This window comes from Brienomyrus brachyistius, chromosome 6 (genome assembly GCF_023856365.1).
Source record: "Brienomyrus brachyistius isolate T26 chromosome 6, BBRACH_0.4, whole genome shotgun sequence".
Lineage (NCBI taxonomy): Eukaryota > Metazoa > Chordata > Actinopteri > Osteoglossiformes > Mormyridae > Brienomyrus > Brienomyrus brachyistius.
In genome coordinates this window covers 30127618-30140287 of record NC_064538.1, presented here as the reverse complement: position 1 = coordinate 30140287, position 12670 = coordinate 30127618, and the positions used below count along the sequence as shown (strand labels likewise).

General features: G+C 43.9%; 1 long non-coding RNA gene across 1 annotated transcript; it reads right to left on the bottom strand.

Moving 5' to 3' along the window:
* Positions 1-2041: 2041 nt before the first annotated feature.
* Positions 2042-6768, bottom strand: LOC125744938 (uncharacterized). The gene is made up of 6 exons (XR_007398527.1): positions 6624-6768; positions 6158-6259; positions 5495-5645; positions 4249-4322; positions 4048-4090; positions 2042-2161 (listed from the first exon to the last, which is right to left on the bottom strand). It is a non-coding gene; the product is annotated as an uncharacterized LOC125744938 (long non-coding RNA).
* Positions 6769-12670: the final 5902 nt, after the last annotated feature.

Genomic DNA, 12670 nt, shown 5'->3' with positions numbered 1-12670 from the left:
TCAGGAGAGAGGGTCAGATCGGTGTACGGAATGTTTATCTCGTCCTCAGGGCAAGGGGTGGATCGGTATGCGGGACGTTTATCTTGCCTTCAGGAGGACGGGGAGGCATTGCGCAAGGACCAATTATCTTATTATTTCTATTATATTTCGCAAGCAGCATTACTCGGACAAAAGTGGGAATTGCAGAACACATTGCCCGAGGGAAGGGGTGTGCCTGGCTCATCCCCTGCCCGCACACAGCGCTAAATTTAGTATGAAGGAAGGGGGGATCCGGGCACTGACCGGAGCTCAGCCGTGGGACAGAGCGCGCATCGCCCGGCATTTCTCGGGACTCACGTGTTGATCTCCTGCCAGGACTGAAAAGGACTCCCCAGTCCGTGTGTGAAGGTGGGTGATGAGGGCACGTCTGAGTGTAAATAGTTTTGCAGCTGCTTATGCGTTTCATTGATTATGGGGATTATTTATCACCGCTCGTGATAATTCGCATTTTCTATATTTTACTGTTTCTTTTCTATATATATTTGTTCGTATGATATATTCTATTCAATATCCCTTGTAGTACAAGGTTATTTTGCATTGCTTTCGATATGGTGTATCTTGGTATTGATGTTAATGCGAGATTATTTTTTATCACTTATTAAAGTGTTTTTGAGTGAACCTAAGCGTGCCTGTTTGTTCCTTCGAGAGCTCTACATTCCTCTCACATCATTTCAATACACACCTCCACAGGTCACCTATTTCCGGTGGAACTCCACTCTACGGGCGTCTGCAGCTAGACCCTCTTGCGTAATTTCCTTTGTAAACAGTTGGCGTCTCACACGTTGCGTGAGTGTTGTGATCGCATTTTATAGTTTTTTGTGGCTTTTATAAGCTTTTTTGCTAATAAACATGGGTCCAAAGAAACCCAGTGCAGAGACGGCGAAAAGGAAATCAGTGCGAACCACAATTGAACTTGAAAAGCAGATTATTGAAGTTTGAAAGCAGCAGTATGAAGTGTGATTGATTTAGCCGCTCAGTATGAGATGCCCAGAACCACTATAAGTACATTTATAAGGCATAAAGAGGCAATTAAAAGTGCTCGTGTTGCTAAAGTGGTTACGAGTTTGAGAAAACAGAGGCCTTCAATTGTATAGATGAAATAGATAAATTGTCGTTAGAGGAGAAACGAAAAAGAGTTAGGTGGTGATTCTGATTGTCCTGACAGTGTTTCTGGGTTAATTTTCTTAACTTTTAATGTTCTGTTTCTTACTTAAATTATGTTATTTAACTCTGAACTTATTTAATTGTAATATCAGTTTAATGTTTTTGTATAAAAAGGCAAGGTTGGGGAAGGGATCGAAACGGGTCAATCTGTTTTCTGTTATTTCTTATGGGGAAAAAAAGATTCGGTGTTCATCAGATTCGCATATAGTCACTCCATCTGGAACGAATTACCGACGAACTACGGGGTTCTACTGTATATATAAAAACACAAGTGACTAGCTTTTTAAAGATCGAAGTCCAATTGCCGAAGTACAGACTTATTGGCTCTATTATTGGGGACATTAACAAGGTATCCCTCAGATGGACACACTCACTAAACTTTGTTTTAATTATGTCTCACTGTGTGCAATCGAGTAGCAGTTGAACAGCTGTGAGCATGGTCCACCCTGCAGACTACAGATGGGGACCTGCATCATGGTCCACCCCGTAGATTGCAATTGAGGATCTGCACCATGGTCCCCCGTAGACTGCGCTTGGGGATCTGCACCATGGTCCCCCGTAGACTGCGCTTGGGGATCTGCACCATGGTCCATCCCGTAGACTGCGCTTGGGGATCTGCCCTATGGTCCACCCCGTAGACTGCGCATGCTGAGACCCTGGGTTGAGGTTTTCCCCAGATTCCTTAGTGTGCTTTCAGACAGCTGGAGCCAGAGTGTAGTCCCGCAGCTGCTTGCTGCGTGGCTGCCTGCTACTCGGCGGTTTGATGCACGGCTACCTGCTGTGCAGTTGCATCGAAGTCCTGGAGTGGTGGGGGTTTGTTGCTGGAGGACAGGTGTGACTCAGTGATCCTACTGCTCTGGTTAAAGATGTCCTAATGGAGCTGCGGGAAGCTTTCACACCCCATAATCTTGGAAAAGGACTGTCCCATCTGGAGAGGGGTGCGGCCATGTTTGGGTTGCTGGAAGAACAGGCATCACAGAAAGAGCAGGACGCTCAGTGGGTTCAGCTGAAGTGTATAGCAGCGTGTGGACTGTTAGCTCTGTGATCTGTAACAATAACTGCAGTACAATATGAATGTGAAATGTCAAAAATAATTGATGGTAATTTACTAAACTAAAATGTCTTCCCGGTTGAGAAATTTGTGTCGATTTGGTTTCTTGAGAGGGGGGCGGCATGGTGGTGCAGTGGTTAGCACTGTTGCCTCACACCTCTGGGACCCGGGTTCGAGTCTCCGCCTGGGTCACATGTGTGTGGAGTTTGCATGTTCTCCCCGTGTCGTCGTGGGGTTTCCTCCGCGTACTCTGGTTTCCCCCCCCAGTCCAAAAACATGCTGAGGCTAATTGGAGTCGCTAAATTGTCCATAGGAGTGCATGTGTGAGTGCATGGTGTGTCAGTGTGCCCTGCGATGGGCTGGCCCCCCATCCTGGGTTATTCCCTGCCTCGTGCCCATTGCTTCCGGGATAGGCTCCGGACCCCCCGCGACCCAATAGGATAAGAGGTTTGGAAAATGGATGGATGGATAGTTGCTTGAGAAGTTGCCAGTGGTATCAGCAAGTCCCAGGTTCATGAATGGTGAGACCAGGGTGCCCTCTTGCCTGCATTTGATGGCAGTACTGGACACAGCCACTCTAGTGCCCACGTTCACCATGTCCAACACCGGGATTCAGCGGGCTGGTGTGGCAGGGTACATCTACCCATTTTGCTCAATTTCCCAAAACATGTCTCGACTGCTAGATTCCTGCTTGAGATATCCATCCATCCATTTTCCAAACCGCTTATCCTACTGGGTTGCGAGGGGTCCTGAGCCTATCCCGGAAGCAATGGGCATGAGGCAGGGAACCACCCAGGATGGGGGGCCAGCCCATCGCAGGGCACACTCACACACCATTCACTCACACCTACGGACAACTTAGCAACCTCAATTAGCCTCAGCATGTTTTTGGGCTGTGGGGAGAAACTGGAGTACCCGGAGGAAACCCCACGACGACATGGGAAGAACATGCAAACTCCACACACATGTAACCCAGGCGGAGACTCGAACCCTGGTCCCAGAGGTATGAGGCAACAGTGCTAACCACTGCACCACCATGCTGCCCCCTGCTTGAGATATGGATATAGATATTGATTTACTGTAAATACATGGTTAACATATGATTAATGTGATAACTACTTATACACTTGTACTACTGCATAACATATTACTTATGGCTTACTGCGATTACTACTACATCTCTCTGTGCACCAGTTGGGGCAGCTTCGAATCCCTTCCTGCAGGTGGCTCCCCCCCCCTTCTCTGCTGCCAGTCTCTCTAAGGTCTTCAGGGATTGCGGAACTAACCACGTGCAGGATACCGTGTGACGAGGACACACAGTATTCAAAACAATCTCTTTGTGCCTAAGGCCTATGACATTACAGACCCAATATGCCTCCCCTCCCAGGCCTATCGATGTCCAATTTTCTTTCCACACACCATTCGCCACAACTGTCCAAGGTATTAAATGTTATTGCATGCTACCCCACTTAGGCCATCACTTCATTTTAGTTTCAATTTCTGTTTCAGTTAAATCTATTCAAGCTACTTTTCATGTTTTATATTATCATTTTGCAGCAAGGACTATTATCACAGTTGGGAAGAATTTTTTACATCCATGCATGTATTTCTGTGTTGTACAGGTGGGGTTATTTAAACATTATTTAAATAATGACTGACAAAATTCGGCGAGTAATTCTGCCTGAAATGTCCATTCCTACTACAAATGAGACAGGCAGCTGTGCAGAGACGCTAACACAGTGTGTATGGAGGGGGAGTATGAGAGGGGCCATTCGATGTCACCCAGCAGTCACCTTTCATGGGCCGCTTGCAGGCTGATTTCCTTTTGCTCTGTACCTGCAGGCACAGAAAAGACGTTTTGATGTTGATCACTTAAACAGGAAAAAAGAACAACAGTGTACTTCAATAGAAAGCTGCTATTTCGTTACTTTGTTCCCATTATGCTTTAAATCAGCACCTCTATGTATCATTTCACATATTTGCCATAATTTCACCTTTTGTTGTCTAGCTCTTGATCTCGAAAGCTCTTGGCAAAAGGATTATAGTGTATCTTGAGTCTTTTTTTCATCTGTGAAAGACAAAAATACATTAAACCATTCAAAATTAAGTACACTGGAGGCAATAGTTTAATAGCGCAACACATTTTTAAAAATCCATTTAAATATTTGGCCACTAGATGGAAGTATAACACAACAAAATGCAAAGTTTGCTACTTGTGAAATCTTAACTACAAACTGTATAGATTTTTGTGCTGGAGCATTTGCAAATGCCAGGAGAGTGCTTGTTTCTGAGATTCTTGAAACGCCACGTTTTAAATTGCTCAGACCAGGTATCTGAGCCATTGTAACGTTCAGGCAAACCACGCGACCCTATCTGTATGTATTCATGTGCCCTCATGGTTCGCTTGTTAGGAGGGGTAGGCGCAGAGTGTATGAGCATAAGTGGACAAGAACATATAGGACACTGAATGAGGAGGAAGGTGACAGTTTCTGAGGTGGGTGAAGGGTGCCGGGTCGCGGCGGCCATGAAGGCGACTTCCGGGAACGTCACCCGTGCGTTCCCCCACGCTGAGTGTCTGGGTAACTCAGGACCACCTGGTGGACAGACATAGGCTGTGAGTAGGGGCCCAAACAGGCGGCACTGCTGGCCGCATGGCCACCACCTGTCTGTAATTCATCAGGTTCTTTATCATGATGATAAAGGAGTGGAGAGAGCCTGTAGGGTTGGGGTGGGGGGGGGGGGGGGGTTAATTAGAGGTGTGGAGGTGTGGCCAGGGCACACGCGAGTGCAGGTGTGGCTGCTGACCTCATCACGCCAAGTGGAGAGAGCCTGCAGGGTTGGGGGGAGTAAACAGTGTGGGGGTGTGGCGATTTGTTTTGTTGTGGCTGCAGGGGTCGCAAGGGACAGGAGCGTCACCGTGCATGTAGTACAGTGAAGTGCAGTAAAGCACAGTGAAGTGCAGTAAAGCACAGATCCCTCTTGGCTGCTCTGCTCGCCACCCTCTGCGGAGCTATGACAACCCAGACAGCCCAGCCTGGGCGAGCAGGAAGCCGGCGTGACAGACGCTGGCCCTCGGAACGCGCTCAGCCTTCTGTGACCTTGACATTTAGATTTACATGTCCTCCAAGATGGCATTTGAGCTGGTCTTCAGGAAGCCCACATGCCGCTTTGCCTTTGCCAAACCAACAGCAAGTTTGTGTCAGTTTCGGGTGGTGTTGATGGGGGTCTTATTTTGCTCACCGGGCCACTGCTGTTGAGGGTGTTATTGGTCATCTTGAGCTTGTGGAAGAATATCGGATACAGCAGCAGGAAAATAGAGGTGGATGCAGAAATGTTTGGGGGGAGGGTGTGGCTCTGCTATGCCAATCACCTCCCATCTGTCCTTGTTCCACTGCGGGACAACAAGAGCAAGGAGAGGCCAGAGAGACAGGGATCAGACATAAACGCTCCAGTCTAAAGCCGAAAACTCAAACATCACGTGTTACTACTGCCTCTCCTACTTGTACCTTAAGCCGTGTAGAACTTTGAATTTCAATCAGTACATGTGCCCTGCTCATTTTTCTAAGTTACTTAAATTTTAATTTCAGTACACAACGTGATGTTGACGAATATATAATTTAAATTGACTGAAGAAAATCGGAATGTTAATTAGAAAAAAACGTATTCACATTAAGACTCTTCAAGGATTTACCCTATTAAATAGAGGAAAAGCGCATTTGATTATGTTGTTTCTGGATATCTATCCATCACGTTCATGCGATATTTTTAGTGGTTTGTCACAACATGCATTAATCAGTGGCAGCTAAACTGAAATGATCCTGCCACGGGATTGTCACTGTGACGGATGCGAAGCCAAGGCGCTTAGGGGCGCTTAATTTATGCAGTTATTTATATGTATTTTACTTTGTATTTGCTGTCATCGAAAGACACCCTGTCCACAGCAGCACGTTCTTGACCTTGTGGTTCAGACCCGTGACGCTGACTTTGCAGCACTGAAACATCCCCCTGGGAAACACAGACATAAAGTGCCAATAAACATATTTAACGAAGGCAGACAGCAAATGCACACCTGGGTATATAAGTGGGATCATTTTAAAAGCGTTATTAACAATTTCCAAGGGAATTTTCTGTATTAACTATACTGTATATAAGAGTCCAGAACAGAAGCTGTATACTAGCGGATATTACTCACACAGCACCTGCAATTTTAATTTAATGCTACAGGCATCGTTTTTTTAAATCCATATGCGTTATATAATTGCTATAAATTATACAATTGTCCATCTACTTTTAAATAGAGTGCTACAATCCATACTAATAGCTTTTCTTTAACCAGATCGGGTCATTTTCCTTCATCCCCGCAGCTTACCTGCCGGATCTGGTAATCATCGTCTGGCAATCATCGTAATTTTGCCGGAAATTGTCCCGCAGTTCGCGCTTATGCAGCGAAGCCCGGACCTGCGGGCCTCTGGTTGCGGGCCCCGGCTCCATCCCGAGGAGGCGTCGCTCCACTCTGCCCCGCGGCACACAAATGGTGTTTTTAATGCCCACACCGTTTTAGCATCTATTACATAAGCAATTCCACCACAATATATAATTATATAAAACGATTATGCTGAAAACATATTTTTTTTGCAATCCATTACAGGACACAATATTGCCTTTACGAAGGAATAATGTAAAGAGATGAAGTGGTGCTTAAGGTCTGTTACTCATAATCCATACTTTGTAAAATGACATAACCATCCATGACAATGTTAATTAAATTAGAGAATGTGAAATACCTCTGTGTCCATTGGACACTATGTAGAGTCCTTTAGCTGAGCTCTTATGGGAAAGGGGTAGTTACTTTATGCCCTTTCCTGGGATAAAAACAAGGAGTGGCGCTTTCCTGCTGCGGATTATTAATTTCCACTTGGCATCTGATGGATGCAGGGATATGCTTAATCCCGTAAACCTTCTCTGGTGATGTGGGGGTGTGTGGGGGGGTGGGGGGGGGGGGGTGGGGGGGTGGGGGGGGGGGTGAGGTGATGCTGGTGTGGGAAGCTGGTCGGGGCGGCTGGCCTTCCTTTGATGCTCCGTTCCTGTTTCTCACAGTCTGGGATTGACTCGGGTCACATCAGAGACACTGCTGCACTTAAAAACCTCTCCTGTAGGCCTTAATCATCACCTGAGCAGCTGTCCTGCCATTACTACAGGAATCCGGGGTCTCAGACTGCTTTCCTGGCAGAGTTCACGTCTCTCCCTCAATGGAAGACTACTGCCTCATTTTATCAGTCCTGCTGGCCTGTTCCAGTCGATCGTAGCTCTTTCTGGCATGGGGTGATGGTGCTTCCCGATCTGGGATCTCCTCTGGGAAGGAGGAAGTGGAAATAAACAAGTGAATTCATTTCCTAAACCGCACCTAGCATATTGCTATACATACTATATACCATGGGTGTCGCCGCCATTAAATCTGAGGGGGACATGTCCCCCTCACATTTCATAATTATTCAGTTGGACCCCCCCGCATTTAACATAAAATATTAGTTTTATGCCAGTGTGTCCCCCCCACATTCAAAATGCTTCTGACGCCCCTGCTATATACATACATGCTATACAGGCAACTATGCTTAGAACAGGTCATTAAGCACACACTACCTTGGACTGACTGACATTGTACATTGTACTCAGATACTCATACTGTAATAGGATGGCTGTCTCTCTTTTTTTGTGTTGTTCTTATTTCTTATTTATTACTTATGTTTAGCAACTTACGTTATTAAACAGAGAGCTGCTAAACTGTTTTTCACTGTTTTTGTAATAGTGACAATAAAGATCTTTCTAATCTATCTAATCTAATATACATAATGATGCATTTTCTACTCGCTGAAATTTGCAGCTACATATCATGTTTAATTGCTATTCCCACATGATTCTCTAGGATTAACAGAAAGAATAATCGCATGTAGTAAAGTGGCTACCTGCTTAGCATCGGGGAGGTCCGCTATCAATCAGCACACACAGTTGTTTTCAGTAGAATATGCAGTGAAATGCATTTTTTTCTAGTTCAAGACTATGGGACAGGACTATAAAGGGACAGGACTATAAAGAGACATAACAATAGATATAAAACATTAAATTCTAATCAGAAATTGCTATAAATAGTGCACAGTTAGCATTTCAGTGTATTCTTTTATACATCAAAGACTTTACACTTCATCTGCCTGAGCTACAATGGGAATTAAAAAGTATGTTGCTAAATACTCTGAGGAATAGAAAGTGCACTTTGTCTGTTGGGATGGCGCCTTGGGTGTAGGAGAGGTCTTGAACGGCTGCTTTTAACTAGGGAGATCTACCAGCTGCGCTGCAGTTTGTGGTCATGCTTCAGATTCCAGTACGAAATGGAGAATTTCACCAGGAGAATTTCTGTACATTAACATGTAAATGGGCCATTTCAGGATAAGGTCTTGCTTTACTAAAAGTGCAGGAACAAGCCTGTTATGTCTCTCTGCCGTAATTTACGGCAGTTTCATTAAAAAGAATTAATGTGGATATTTTCTGCATTACATTTTTTTATATTTATCCATCTGTAGCAGTTTATATGTTTGTTGTGGATACCAAGAAATAAAATAATAATGATAAATAACATGGACAGCATTCAATCTCTCCCTCAAGTCTCACACTCAGACTCCCCACCCATGGCTGTGTCCTGTGCCCTTTGCTGTACTCCCTTTATACTGACAACGAGTAGGCCGACCTGGAGGAGGTGAAGAAGCTGTCACTTTGGTGCCAGGAAAACAGCCGCCTCCTCAATGAGAACAAGATAAAAGAGCTTGTTGTGGCCTTCTGGAAGAAACAGCAGAGGGACTACCATCACAACAGGGACTATGCTGCTTTAGTGTGAGAGTGGGCAGCTTCAGAGAGTCCGGTGTTCACATAGTCGAGGACCTGACCTGGTCCCTGCACACTGACTCCTCAGTCAGGAAGGCTCACTGACTCCTCTACCACCTTATGCATCTCAGGGACTTCAGGCTGCCCCCCTCAGTACTAAGAAACAGCACATACTGTAGCAGGACCACAGGGCTCAGAAGAGGTTTGTGCGGTCAGCCGAACACACAATCGGACATCACTCAACAGCTTCCGAACATTTACATAAAACTATGCAGAACCAGGGCCAAGAAGATAATTAAGGATCCCAGCCACGCCAGCATTGGCCTCTTCTCTGTGCCGAGGGTGGGGAAGTGCTACTGCCCCCTATAGGTCAGCAGAGGAAGAGCTTCATTCTGCAGGGAACTCTGGTCCTGAATGAACACGGTGTAGATCATTGCACTACCTGCCACTTTACTGCCAATTGCCCACAGCAGATATTAATGATAATTAATGTTTATTGTTTATTGTCTAATGTCAGGTCTCTTTATTTGTATGTCCCTTTCATTCTTATGTCCCTGATACGTATTTTCCCTCTTCACAGCCTGGAGTTCAGTACATAAGAACATAAGAACTATACAAACGAGAGGAGGCCATTCGGCCCATCAAGCTCGCTTGGGGAGAACTTAACTAATAGCTCAGAGTTGTTAAAATCTTATCTAGCTCTGATTTAAAGGAACCCAAGGATTCAGCTTGCACTACGTTATCAGGAAGACTATTCCATACTCTGACTACTCGCTGTGTAAAGAAGTGCTTCCTTAAATCCAGTTTGAAATGTTCTCCCGCTAATTTCCACCTATGGCCACGAGTTCGTGTATTTGAACTAATGCTGAAGTAACTATTTGGTTGAACAGCATCCAAACCTGTTAGAATCTTATATACCTGGATCATGTCCCCCTCAGTCTCCTTTGCTTGAGACTGAACAGATTTAGCTCAAGTAACCGTTCCTCGTATGACATTCCTCTAAGACCAGGAGTCATTTTTGTGGCCCTACGCTGCACCTTTTCTAAGGCCACAATGTCCTTTTTAAGATATGGTGACGAAACCTGCACACAATATTCTAGGTGAGGTCTCACCAAGGAATTGTATAATCTTAGCATTACCTCCCTTGACTTATACTCCACACACCTGGAGATATACCCCAACATCCTATTGGCCTTTTTTATTGCTTCCCCACACTGGCGAGAATGGGACATGGAAGCATCAACATACACACCAAGGTATTTTTCATGATCAGCTACCTTTATTTCAGTGGGACCCATAAAATACCTGTACTTTATATTTCTGCTCCCTACATAGAGTACCTTACATTTATCGACGTTAAATTTCATCTGGCAGGTATCGGCCCAGTCACTAATTAAATCAAGATCCCGCTGTAGCTGCTGAGCCGCTAATTCAGTATCTGCTACACCACCCACCTTGGTGTCATCTGCAAATTTCACCAGTTTACTGTATATATTGGTATCTATATCATTTATTAATTAGAAACATTAGTGGTCCTAAAATCGAACCCTGCGGTACCCCACTATGGATGAAGGCCCACTGTGATATTGTGCCTCTTATAACTACTCGCTGTTTCCTATCTGTTAACCAGTTATCAATCCAGGTCGCTACAGTACCTGAAATACCTGTCGCTTTGAGTTTAAGTAGGAGCCTCTTGTGGGGGACAACATCAAAAGCCTTTTGGAAATCTAAGTAGATGACATCATAGGCCTTCTTATCATCAACTTCCTGAGTAGCTTCCTCAAAAAACTCCAACAGATTCGTTAAACAGGATCTACCTCTCCTAAATCCATGCTGGCTATCCCGCAAAATGTTATTGGAGTCCAGGTAATCTACCATTTTCTCTTTGATTATAGCCTCCATAACTTTACCAGTTATACAAGTTAGACTGATTGGCCTATAGTTTGACAAATTACTTCTATCCCCTTTTTTGAAAATGGGCGTTATGTTGGCATGCTTCCAATCAGAAGGTACCACACCTTCAGATAAGGATTTTTGAAACAGTAAAGTTAACGGTCGGCAAATAATATCCCTCATCTTTTTTAACACTATAGGTAAGATGCCATCAGGGCCCTGTGATTTATTTATTTTGAGCTTAGCTAGGCTTTGCAAAACATCAGCTTCAGTTATATATATATTAGTTATAGACGATGCTGGATCAGTAATAAGAACTGGTAAATTACTAATGTCCTCAACAGTGAATACCCTTGCAAAACTATCATTGAACTCATTTACTATATCAATGTCGTTTACTATTATAAGACCCTTACTATCCTGCAGATTAGTAATTTCAGGTTTTAGAGCTCTTTTAGAGTTAAAATACTGGAAGAAACTTTTAACGTCATCCTTAGCTTCCAATGCAATCTTCCTTTCGAGCTTCCTTTTAGCTCGTCTAATATCATTTTTTAACTCAGCCTGTAGACTTAGATATTCCTGCTCCATTCTGTCATCATCAGTTATTTTCCATTGCTGGAACAAAGCCCTTTTCCTCCTTACTTTATACATTATTTCCCTAGTAAACCACCTAGGTTGCAATTTCCTAGATTTATTCTTGCTGGAAGCAGGAATGAAGTCCTCTTGCACTTGCAATAATGTGCTTTTAAAAAATTCCCAGGCCTCTTCAACAGTTTTGTTATTTAACTCCATCCAGTTCACAGTTTCTAGTTTTAGTCTCATACACTTAAAGTCAGCCTTCCTAACATTATATATTTTTGATTTGGACTTTGAACACTAAACTTAACCTCAAATTTGACCATGTTATGATCGCTACTGTCAAGTGGTTCTAAAACGTCTAATTTACCAATCCTGTCCTGGTTATTAGAGAGAACAAGATCAAGAATGGCATCTCCCCTGGTAGGGGTGTTAACAAACTGAGTAAAAAAACAATCCTGTACTAATTCCACCATCTCCAGTTCATTTTCAGAAGAGCCAGTGACAATGTCCCACTGCATCCCTGGTAGATTAAAATCTCCCATAACTACCACATCATTTTTATTGCTCATAATCCTAATATCACTGTATAAGAATCTGCTTTCCTCAGCAGCTACATTAGGTGTTCTGTAACAAACACCGACAATTAGGCTGTTTGAGTTTTTAGCATCTAATTTTACCCATATTGCTTCCGTAGTTTTATTTATATCAGTAAGTTCCCTTGCCTGCAAGTTTTCCTTTACATATACTGCAACACCACCTCCCTTTTTACCTATACGATTTTTACGGAACAACGTGTAACCATCCATATTATATTCTTGTCCATCCTTTTCTCTCAACCACGTTTCAGTTATTCCTATAATATCATAAGAGTCCGATGAGATAAAAGCCTCTAAATCATGAATTTTATTCCTAATACTCCTAGCGTTTAAATACAGACAACAAAGGGTAGGCCTGTTACGGTGCCCACTTACAATATGATTATTTGGGGCTTTCCCTTTCCCCCCAAAATTCACTTAGTAGTAACGCATTTCGCTGCACACTGTATAACTGCAGCTGTATAACTGCATATGT